At 35.5% G+C, this 12235-nt stretch overlaps 1 long non-coding RNA gene across 8 annotated transcripts in view; it reads left to right on the forward strand.

The window, feature by feature from the left end:
* Positions 1-12235, forward strand: part of LOC135299105 (uncharacterized) — a 100310-nt gene that overhangs the window by 4164 nt on the left and 83911 nt on the right. For 6 of the 8 annotated variants that reach the window (XR_010361156.1, XR_010361158.1, XR_010361154.1 and 3 more), the window contains exon 1: positions 11569-11836. The exons of the other annotated variants lie outside the window; for them this stretch is intronic. This is a non-coding gene — a long non-coding RNA (uncharacterized LOC135299105). Of the gene's footprint in view, positions 1-11568; positions 11837-12235 lie in introns of those variants that run through there. 8 annotated transcript variants of the gene reach the window in all.

Consider the following 12235-nt stretch of genomic DNA (forward strand, 5'->3'; position numbering starts at 1 on the left):
TGTATTGCTAAGTATTTGATTTCAGGAAACATAATTTCTTTTGTTCCTTAGCACTCAAAAATTAAATTGCCATCTTTCCTCTCCCCACCAAAATAATTCTGAAATGTAGCATTGGTTAAGAAGAAAAAGTATAGTACCTCTGCAAAATTTAGCCTTAAAGCTTTTAATTTTCAATAACTGAGATGCAATTAGCCAATTACTTTTATTGTCTAATTCTTAGACTTTAACACCTTTTAAAAATTCTGCTATAAACATCAGTTGTTTATGATCCTGCAGTTGTAAGACAATGCTATTTGCAGCTTGGCAGGTGTTTAATCTCTGGTGACTGTGAGATAGGTCATTTATCTCTGCCTGAAAGCTCTTTGGTAGTATTTTGTATTTCCTGCCATTAGCAGTGAAGCTGCAGGTCTACTCATATCCATTTGGGCATAGAAGTCTGTTCTTGTTCACCTTTGCAGGAGCTATTAGAATGAAAGATATCTTGGGTTTTAGTCAGTGCACTAAGAATTTTTTAAGGATTAGTAATCACAGTTCTGGCATGCTAATAAGAGAAACACAAAGACTGAAAGACTGGGTGTTTGACCTTTTATGACAGGAACTTGCAAATCATACTGTTACAAGCTTTGCTTGCCTACAGCTTCAAAGTAAATAGCTACAAAATGTTCTGCTATAGTGCTGAACTTTTAAAAGAAATTAGTAGAGAGAGATTCAACTGCTGACAAAAGAGAAAATACTTCACAAAGGGGGCATAGAGAAAAGCACAGTACAGAAAAGAAGCAATCAGAGAGGAAAGCTTATGCAGGAACGAAGTAAGAAGACTGCTTTATGTGCTGGATATGATAAAGGCTGGACAAAAAATTAATCACCTTCATTTGAGTAGCCTACTTTTTAATGAAGTACAAAGCTGTCAACAAAAGCGAAAATGTCACCAAATGTCAGCAACAGAATAAGCACAATATAAATCAGAATATATTCCTTCAGATAAAAGTTGCATAAACTCCATGAAACTTTCCCAATCAAGTTCTAAAAGAAGAAGAAAAAATCTTTACATAGAAAATTGTAAATGCCAATACAGTTAAACAGAAAACTACACTATTGGGGCAGAATGAAAAATAAAATTATCTGAAGTGACATCAAACTACAGAATGTACATGAGCCTCCAATTTTAGAGAAAATAAAAATTTTGTAATAAAACACCAGGCAGTGAATTGTTTTATGAAAAGTTAAATGTTTTGTGGTAGTGTATAAGTGAGTTCTGTGTAGTGTAACTTGGGTGCTTAGTAGTCTTCTCTTCTTCTACTGTAAAGAAATAATGCTCTTTTGCATCTTTCCTGCATTTAGATGCTTTAGTTCTTCTTTGGCAATTAAGAATAAGTTCAGTCACTTAATAGAGAAAGAGCATCTTGGGTTCAGGTACCTGGAGAGCATAACCTTGTTTTCCATTTTCCAGTGCCTAAAGGACATTTTCACCTTCTTTTTTTTTTTTTTCCCCCAAACACCCCTCTTGTGTGTTTAGGGGAAAATGTCCTCATTAACATCTCCTGACATTTTTGTCCTTTGTATGAAATCAAGACCTGTTAGTAAAAAAACTATGAAAAATCCATAATCTATAATGGATAATCAACCTATGGACAATTTTGGGTTTTACTTACACTATATATACTGTATGCAATAGGGAGAAGAAAAAAACAAAGAAAGATGTAGGTAAAGGGGAATTCGGTAGAAGAAATACATTACCTTGAAACAAATACAAGATTTTTTTCTGTCAAAAAGGAAAGAAAACAACTTAGATAAATGAAATAAGTGTAATTCTATTGTCACAGAAACACTGGAAAGACCACAAGTCTCTAGGACTTAGGTCTACTATGAGTTTAATAGCAGGTTTGCTGCAGCATCATCAGCATCTAAACAATGCATTATGTGCTTCTGCTGGCTCTGCAACTGCCAAGCTACATTCTGAGGATTTAAAAAAAAAAAAAAAAGAAGGTCGTGTAAGAAAAAGAAAGAGAAACAGAGAAAGTAAGAACCAAGTGCTCTGCATCAATGTAACTCTTGAAATAAGAAATATCTGTATTTTCTTGCCGGTCATTACAGCAGGAGTAACTAACCTAAAATTTCATGACTGCTTTTACTGAATTTGGCTGGGATAGATTTAATTGTCTTCATAATAGCCAATATGAAACTGTGTTTTAAGTTTGGACAATAATGTTTTAGTTATGGTAAACAGTACTTACCATCATATTCCACACACTTGAAAGAGTGTATGTCTCCTCATCCTCTTTCCCCTCCTGCACTGCTGTATGCTGCAAGAGAAGGGCTCCACTAGGCCCTCTTATGCCCAGTATGGTAGTTCAAAAAGTCACTAATGGAATGGCAGGTGATCAAACAAAACAAAGCTGACAAAATTGCATATATACACGTGTGTGTGTGTGTATGCCTGCACATATATATCCACACACAGGAAATCCTTTAAAAGAAAAGATGCTTAGATAAATAATACCTTAGAAGCAAAAAACCCCAAGCAATGCACAAGGTTCTTTGTTCAAGAAATACATTACTGTCTGGAAAAGAAGCCTACATTTCTTTATAGAAACAGCTGCTACTGATTAGTGTCCTGATTTAGGTACTCAAGACATACAAGACCCTCAGTCATCACTTCCTCTTGATCAGCCAGACACTGGGTTTTTTGGTTCCTGTTCCTAGACTTTCTTTCTATAAACTGAACGGTTGAGATAGGTCATGGGGGACTGTGAGCCCTACGAGATGACAAAGTACTTAAACCAAAGTCACTAGCACCTCTGAAGACACCCTCCCTCCAAGCTTTATGTGTGTATTGACAATGAACAGTGACATCAGAACAGTGAACAAGTACCCTTCTCATTATTTCCCCTACCTTTGACTGCTGAAAGATCCAATTCTCAAAGAGTTATGCTCTGTGAGTATAGTCCTACTGAATTCAACATCAGAATTTATGTCTGTGTTTATTCAATATATGGCCCCTTCAGGCTTTTTACCCATGGACAAATACAGCCAAATAAAAACAACCAGAATCACAGAGGTCTTGCTCTTTGTGACAGTTTTCTGCAGTGTTTTTTTTTTTTATTCCAGCTCTCCCATTCTTATTTTATTTCCATTAAAATTACTTGGTAATTTAAAGGATGTATTTAAGGCCTGTTATTCATTGTGAGATTAGTGTGGACATTCAGACTCTGATCAACAAAGTACTCGCCTAGGGATATAGGAAAGTTTATGAGCTCTAAGGGTCTTGTTCAGTAGATGGGAGGAATGTTAGCTGGTGCTACAGTAATTAATGGTTAAATTACCCTTGGGTAGTAGGTAGTAGGTAGCATAACTTTACAATCTGGTAGCTTTAAATTTCACTACTAATTGTAGCAGTGGGAGTTAGAATGCAGGTTGAAGACATAATGAAATTACCATAGGGAGGAACAGACTAATGAACTGAAGTCCAACAAAAGTTATGGCTACATTACTGTCAACTTGAAAATCTGTAAATAACAACTTTGAAAACCATTGAGGGCACTAGACAATGGGTTTTATGTGTATATAAGTATGAAATGTGGATTGGGAGGAATAATTGAGTTTGCTAGATTGTCAAGTACGTACTTGGAAAAAAAATCACTTGGTCATCATTTAATCTTCTTTGCACACCTTTTTCATCTTATTTGCATTTTTAATGCAAACCCCCACAGAATATCTCTTCAATCATACTGAATTGGTTTGTGTCAAGCAGTTAATGCATATACAACTTTGCAAGTCTTTCAATTCCTCAGCAAAAAACTTAGAGGAAAACATAATAAACTTTTTATGTTTTTGGTACTTGGAAATTCAAAGTCAAACTTTCCCAGTTTTATTAAGAATTCTGAAATCTTGGTTTATTGAATAGTAATTCTAAACCAGCTTTTTAATGAACTTGACTGTTTCAAACTAAATTATTTTCAGATAATAAAATATAGATGAGTGTATCCAGTGCTTTAGGAAATGGGGCTGAAAAATGATCCCTATGGATGTCTTTTCTTCCAGGTATTTTAATGTGAATTTACAGGTTTATTTTTTAAGTTCCTGTTCTTTGGAAATGTCATCTGAAAATCAGGTGTGTTGCTTTACCTGCTGCAGAAGTTTGAAAGAATGTAATTTGACCTTCCAAAGGATGTCACAGCCTGTATTTATTGTAGAAGCTTAGACGTATTTGATGGGACTCTTCATCTATAACATCATTTTCCTATGTATTGTGAGGTTTTTTCATGGATTACCATTTGTATCAGCTATATCGGCTGTATCAGTTTCACCTATATCAACAATATTCTTTTCAGCTTTATGCAGACCTAGGTATTGCCTAGCCTGTGAATTGTTCCAATAGTGGAAATTCCATGAGTCTACTGCTCAACCTGTGCTATCACATCAGTCCTTCTAATCTAAATTATTTCCTAATGTCCTGCCTTTTCTACTGTGAGGCCTGTTTATTCTTGTCCTGTATGTCCTGTAATGCAGGGATAACTTATTTTCCCTTTGTCCCACAGCTTTTAACATAATTAAAATCTATCCCCCATTCACATTCAGTTTTGTCTTTATGTTAAAAACATGTCCAGTCTTCTCTTTCCATGTTTTCAGTACCTCTGACCACCTATTGATACATCTCTAAGCTGTATCCAGTTAATTCCCATCTTTCTTAGACTGCAGTAACCAAGGCTGCTTGATTCATGAAGGCTCTGTCCCTAAAAATTAGAGCAAGGACAGGTACTTGGTCTCAGATCTGCTACCTAGGTGGTTATTCTGTATGTTGTCCCCTTTATCCTATATCTGTTTGGCTGTTGGACAACTGGAATGTCTTGCACAAATTTCTAGTTTTTCACCTGTACATGGTCCTGTGATTTAGGTGCCATCTCCCTTACCTTTGTGCAGGTTCACCAAGTATCCATGTCATTAATGAAGTCATTTAATGGATCCTAGCTAAATATAGGCTTCTGTATATCCCCCCAAGCCCTCTGAATTTCATTATGCTAACTGCTCTCTAGCTACAGTGATCTACGATTATCCAAGGTGTTTTGCACCTACCATCTAGAAATTAAATTGATTTGAGCTTTCTGGCTCTTTATGGGCCTATGTTATGACATTGAAGTATATGATCTGTATTGCCTCTGCAATATTTGTTAATGGTTTGCTCAGATTTTTCTCAGAACTAAGCACAACCTGGTTATAGTTCTTTAGTTGCTTGTTTTTTAGCTTTTTTTTTTCTTTCTTATAAGCATGATATATTCTTCATTTGCTAACACTATTAATTTCCATCCTTTTGGCATTTAAATCCACCTTCATCATTTCACAAAGAGAATGATTCTATGAATTTTCAGATCATCCTTTAAGCATCTCAGGTAGAAGTCCATCATGTCTCATGGTTTTGAAAATTTGTTATGTAGATGTTACCTTATAAACTTTTCCTTCCCTTTTCTGGGCTGACACCATACTAGTTTCTTTGTTACCCATAATTAAACTACCTTTAATCAGGAAGTTACCTGCTTCCATTTAACTGAAGACTGATGCAAGAAACATTTCAGCTTTCTCAACATCCCCTGTCACTTTTTCTTCCTCCACTTATTACCAAATTAGTACTTTGCCTGGGGTTTTTCTAACTATGAATACCTTTTGTAGCTTCACATATCAACCACTCATCCCTGAATTTTGCCAAAACTAGTATGACCAGATTGAGGCTGTTTTCTCAAAAAGTAGTTAGTAGGTGTAGTGGGAAGATATTCAGAACTGGATAATAATAAATTTTCTTACTAATACATTACAGTGGTGAATCATACAAAACATGGTTAATAATTTCTGCTTCATTTTCAATTTGAGTTTTTCCAATTTGAGCTTCCATTCATTAATCCTCTCTTTGGTACACCTCCTTTGCTGGATTAACTGCCAGCTTTTTCTTTCTGTAAATGCACTTGTAAGCTGTGATGAGTTCAATTTGCATTTCACATCTAAGAAAAGAGTCTGAATTCTCCTTGCAAATGTCTATCTCCAACAGTATATATATAAACCCACCTGGTTTTATTCAGTTTCCTACTGATGTATGTCCTAGGATATAATTAATCAGTTCTGTGATGGCTGTTAAAGGGGTGATCAAGGTGGTAAAATGTGTATGTACAGGGTTAAAAAGAGCTGACTAGATCAAGGTATGGTGTTCGGAGCTAGGAGGTACTAAAATGTGAGAGCAAAAATGAGGAGAGGCGTAAAGAAATGGGAATTTCTATGTTGAGTGTAAATAGTGTAAAGATTTTTTTTTCTTTTTAAATATCTGGATAGAATGAATTTTTTATTTTGTAGGTAATACTTGTTAAAAATTCAAATTTTATTAACAGTGTAATGATTTACAAATGAAGTGTTTTCTTGTTTCCATTTAATTCTCAGAATGTTACTGAGCTTGTCTGAAGACTTTGTTTTGACACATATGCCTGAAATACAAAAATATTCCATTTCTGTGTTTATGGTTTAATTAATAAAATATATAGTACAAAAGCATACAGATATAGGTGGCAAGTATATAAAAGCATAAACTAAGGTTGAAATTTAAATTCCTACACTTCAAAAATAGGATGATATTATGATTTTAAAGGGATTATTTTAATTCTTTCCTACAACGTTCTTTGTAATATATACATTTAGGTATTGTGTACAGTTGATATGACAAAAATTTTGATTTCAGGTAAATTTAGAAAAAATGTAGGGCCATAATTCAGGACCAAGTAAATATTAAGAAATTAAAGAAAATAACAATATCCCCTCCTCAACTTCTTATTCATTATCAGAGTCATAGCTGTCTCTCAGTATTAACTCAAGCATTTGAATATTTGAATTAGCATCTCAAGTCACCTTAGCTGCAATGCAAATGCTCAGAGTGCAAAAATACACATGGAACTACAGCTGATGGCTCAATTAGTACCAGAACACAGTTGCACCATCCTCTTGAAGTACATGGGACTCCTGTTCTGTACTAGGTTAATCAGGAACTTGCAGCTGTCAGTATTTTCATGCTGGCATATCCTTTTTGAATTTAAAGTCCTATTTAACCTGAGTTGGAAACTTATGTATGTACATGAGAATGGAGTTCTCAATGAGGTATAACTCTTTCTGCTTCTGAGACCAGCATTGCACTGAAAGCAAGAGCACAAAGCAGTCAAGCACTTCACTAATACTTACACCTCCATTGGCCCTCAATTTCTGTTTTACTTTATTCTACCATCAACCTTCTTCATACAATAAAATGCATAATCAAAGCAGGAAGCTAAGATAAAAGTGAAAAAAAGCACTAGAATCTCCACTTTGTGTAGGCTTTTTTTTCCTAACAAGCTTAGTCTTTGATCATTTTCCATTTGATCAAAGAGAGCTTTGATGCTCTTTGAAGAAGTACTGAATTATTGGAATAAAGATATAGAATTTGACTCACATTTTCATCTGAAGAAAAGAAGCAAAAGAACTGGACTAGTAGTTTGCAGCAGATACGTCTAAGGATATACAAATAATTGGAAAAAACCCCCCACAAATATAAAGAAAAAAGGAGTATAATCTGCTTACAAGCAAAAGTTAACAGTAGGAAAGAAAGCCAAATGTATAGCATGTTTTTTCTAGAAAATGTGTCTCTAACTGCCAGTCAAGCTGTGATAAATGTCTTCAGCTTGGAAGGAAATGTATGCTTATGAATATCAAAGTGCAAAATGTATTGCAGATTCATGCCTGAGCAATATTTACCACAGCTGGAACGCTTTACTCTAAGGAATGCTAGAAAAGAAGGAATAAAATTCTAAGAAAAATCAAGTATACTTTTAGCTCTCTATGTTTTATGTAGTGTTGCATAGTAAGTGAGGTGAGTTTTTTTTCTGGTGGGTTTTTGTTGTTTGATGGCAGAAGTGGAAGAGTTCATACTTGTTTTGAAAGTCATCAAAATGTATATATGTAAAGTCCATAATCTGGGTTTAAATTCATGTTTTCTGGCCTTTAACAAAATATTCAGCTTCATTTTGAAGGGTGGATGGTCAAAGGCAGCCAAAAAACCAAGCCAAATTTCAAAGTACATAATCTTTTGTTGTTGTTGGGTTTTTTGTAGTTTTTTTTTCCTTCAGCTTTCTCTATTGCCCTCATTCCTAGCCCAGTTCTTGGAAGTGCCAGCAACATCAGATAGAAAGACTGGAAAGACTGAAAGCTATATTTAGTCTAGAAAGGAAAAGACTGCTATTCATATACATTTTGGTCAAATCACTTTTATTGTGATATTAATGCTTTGTCTCACTTGTAAATATTGATTTAAAGATGTAGAAACTTTAGAAGTTAGTAACTAATTATTCCTGTTTTCAGGAGAATGGTTATAGTGTTGGAGCTGTGTCTACCTTAAAGCAGCTTTAATGATAGTCATATTTTAGATCTCTGTGATTTAATTGAATTAATGTTAGTCAAAGTTCTGGTACTCAATCTATGCAGCAAAATCCCTTCCTTCAATAGGGATTTTAATGATTTTCATTAAAAATAGTCTTCATAAATGCAAGCTGATGTTTATTGTAGATGGTAGAATGAGAGTCATGTAAGACAGCTTGTCAGGTTAATTTGGCTCTGACAGTAAATAACCTGGTAAAACCAGGCATGGAGAGAGGCAAATGAGATCCATGCTAAACAACAAAAAAAAACAAAACCCAAAAACAAACCAAAAACAAGAAAAAGAAAAAGCAAATTTGGGACAGAAATTCCAAACAAACAAAAACCAGACGACCAGGTCTTGAACATGAAAATTACTTCAACCACAGAGTATACACCTGGAGAAAGGAGGAGAAAGATGCTTCATATTCAAGGGAGGGGGCATTTTAAAACTTATTTTATTTGTCCCACCAGTGCATAGAGTAGAAGAGCTTAAGAAACAAAGAAAAATAAAGCTGAATCTACTCCATCTGCCTAACAGAAAACAGAAGCAGCCTCAGATGATGATTTGGACAATTTTTAGGGCTTTTTGATCTCCCCAGAAAATTACTTGACTTCCTAACTCACTGAAGTCATCTTTACCGCCCTAACGTTTTTAAAGAACTATTGGAATAACAGGGACATTACAGAAATTTGGAAAAATGCTAAGTTTTGAATTAGGTGGATCATGTGCAATTGCCTCACTCTAGATTCACATTAGCACATTAACAAATTAGAAATATTGTAATATGAACATATGCCAAGTAAAGCATTTAAGAATAAGGACCACTGAGGATGTTAGAGTGAGGAAAGCTGCAACACTGAGAAAAATCTAGGAATTATTAAGAGAAGTAAATGGAAAAAAACTACAATGCAGGGCTCTGTCTAAAAGGGCTAATATAATTCCTACATATTTAAAGGGAGTAAGTCTGAGAAGCCATTCTCTATCTGTCTACACACTGGTGTAATCAAGAGCAGGATGTTCCATACAGTGTGATAGACTTAAAAGAGGTCTGTCTTTGAAAGAGCTCAGTTTGAGGGATGATACCTGCAGAGCTTGTCCATCAGAACTTCAATCCATATTAATTCTGAAATTAATTATTAAATCATGGTAAATTTCTGTGTTTTTAGTATTTTCCACTGTTATTTTAGTTGAGTAATTCCTACTTTTCAAATTATAATAGGAATCTTTGTTGATATCCACTGGTAAAGAGCTTATGCAAGTTGAACTTCTCTCTGTTTTCGGTAACTTTTTTTCCTTCTGTGGCTTTGCCTCTGAAGGCAATGCTCTGGTTTCTTTGAGGACTTGCTTTTCCATTGTCATAGAATAGATGTGAAAATGCTCCAAATGATTTCTTGTTTAGCTATATTTGATGAAGAGTGAACTATCTTTTTTGTTTTGTAATTTAAAAAAGAAATGAACAAAAATCTAGCTGGCTAGACTCAGGGAATATGAAATGAAAAGAAAAATCAATAGCAAATGTAAAATATTAGATTGAAGCAGTGGGGAAAAAACTGCATGCAGAAGAATATGGTGCTTTCATAGAAAATATTTGTTACCTCTTGCGGGTACTTTACTGACATGGTAATGACTTTTGCTACTTTTAAAAAAAACTACAAACATTTTATATATGAAAATAAATTTTAGGAAAAGAAACCAGATTCACCTGAGATTTCAAATGCCAAAGAAAACGTTAATAAAACTGAAAACTTTCTGGAAAGATATTTTACATGAGAAATTACTGAACAATATAGTTAAAATTACAGGAAAACATAAAAGATGCAGATTTTTAACTTGCAGTACATATACATTACCATATAAATGTGTTTGATGTAATTGGGGCTTTTTAATTATTGTATGGTGAATATTCCTTGTCTTTGATGCAAATCTCACCAGAGTCTATTTCCAGTTACTTCAAAGGATTCAGGCTAAACTGCAAGCCTCTGGCCTGCATCAGATCAACAATGATAAAAGAAAAACTTACTGTAGATAGATCACTTGTTAAGGATCAAGAAATAGATGAGAGAATAGTCTTGGACCAATGGAATCTGCTTAAAGGCTAGAAAGCATGGATATGGAGTGTTCTCAAAACCAATGACAAAATGTACAGCTGCAGAAAATCATTTACTTTCCAGATTTTGAGAATCACAGCTGCTTTTAATAGAATCACTCACATTTACATGGTTTACTGTGGTATTCTGGTCACCTTTGTAACAGAATAGAAATAACATGCATATTCACATATAGATGTCCTAAATTGCTATGATGGGTCTTGTCTGCTACAGAAAATCCATACATAAGAACAATGTCCATATTCTTATTACAGTGCAAATTTATTTCCAATTTACAAAATTATTTCTTTTGTGAAAGAGAAAATAAGTATTTTTTTTTTGTGAAACAAACCTTACAGTTCCTCAAGGTTACAGTCATATAACTGTTCTTGCAGTTGTGTATATATGAAGCAACACTGTCATGTTGAAAGTAGATCTATTGTTTCTTCTGATATATGTCTGCAAAAGTGTCAAGTATTTGACTCTTCTGCTGTATTAGAAGTTTTCGTAGAGCTAAATTCTGAAGGCTCCAACTTCTTGTTACTGTCCAGTCCAATTTATCAAGCACGTTGAAATGAAAAGTGCAAGACAAAAAGTTTTTGTTGCCCTTGGGCTGGCAAAAGCAGTCTGGTCATCTGAAAATCAGAATAAGGTTTGTAGCTGGATATTACAGTTTCATTTGGTGATTTTTTTTAAATCGGTGAATTGTTTTGCACGCAGTTTGATCCATAAGCAGAAAAACAATTTAAGGCTGGAAAAGGAAGGAAGGTCTGTTGCGGTGTGATGTCATGGATTGCCTCAGTTCCCTTGGTTTCACCCTGAAATTTCCTTCCCCAGGTGGGCTGTCAATCACCCTTCCTTTCCCCACCCTTGACCTCTGCTGGGCACTGTCTATCAACCCAGAAATTCCAAGACAGCATTGAGATTGAGTGATTGGAAGGTTCAAAGGATGCTCTCCACCCCCTGGGGGGCCATTGGCCCACCCAGGTGTCCCTGTCACCAGAGATCCCCTCCCCCTGTGCCTGGTTGGTGTTCCCTGTGTTCCCTCCCCTGCCTCTCTGCCTGGGTAAAAGGACAAGCAGACCACGCGGTCTGGGTTCTGGTGGGGGAGTTCAGTGGATTGTTGCAAGATTCAGAGGCCATGCTACCAAAATAAAACTCTGGATTACAAACTCTCCATCAGGACCCGCTCCTTTCTTCACCTTGCCTCAAAGCTTTCTCCAGCTCAGGGAGGCCTGAGGAGTGATCCCCTCAGCAGCAAGCTCCTCCCGCAAGCTCTGGAGCTCGGGGCATGCCCGGACTTGTCTCCACATGCCCAGTTTGACCACAGGTACTGAATAGTGTCTCTGGGGAGAAAACTCCACAGGTGCTGCTATTTGGTCAGTAGCCGAAGCCAGACAGACCAAGGCAGTCCCAACAGTAATATTGGTAAACCCCAATAAAGGTCCTAGTATATTCTGAATGAAGATATATGGGTTCAGTTCAGGACTCTGTATGCATCACAGACATAAATATTCTTGGTTAGAAAACACAAAAACCATTTTATTCTTCTTAGGATGTCTTCAGGTCTCAGGCCAAGTAGGTACAGAAACAGGATTATGTGGTTAACCATAGGAGTAAAGGAGAATAATAATTGCCAGGTTGGTTCAGTGCCTCTGTTCTCTTTGATGGTGGGTAGAACTTGTGAAAAGAGAATAAAGCTAAAAGAACTGAATGTTTTAAAATAGGT

Source organism: Passer domesticus, chromosome 4 (genome assembly GCF_036417665.1).
Source record: "Passer domesticus isolate bPasDom1 chromosome 4, bPasDom1.hap1, whole genome shotgun sequence".
Classification (NCBI taxonomy): Eukaryota; Metazoa; Chordata; class Aves; order Passeriformes; family Passeridae; genus Passer; species Passer domesticus.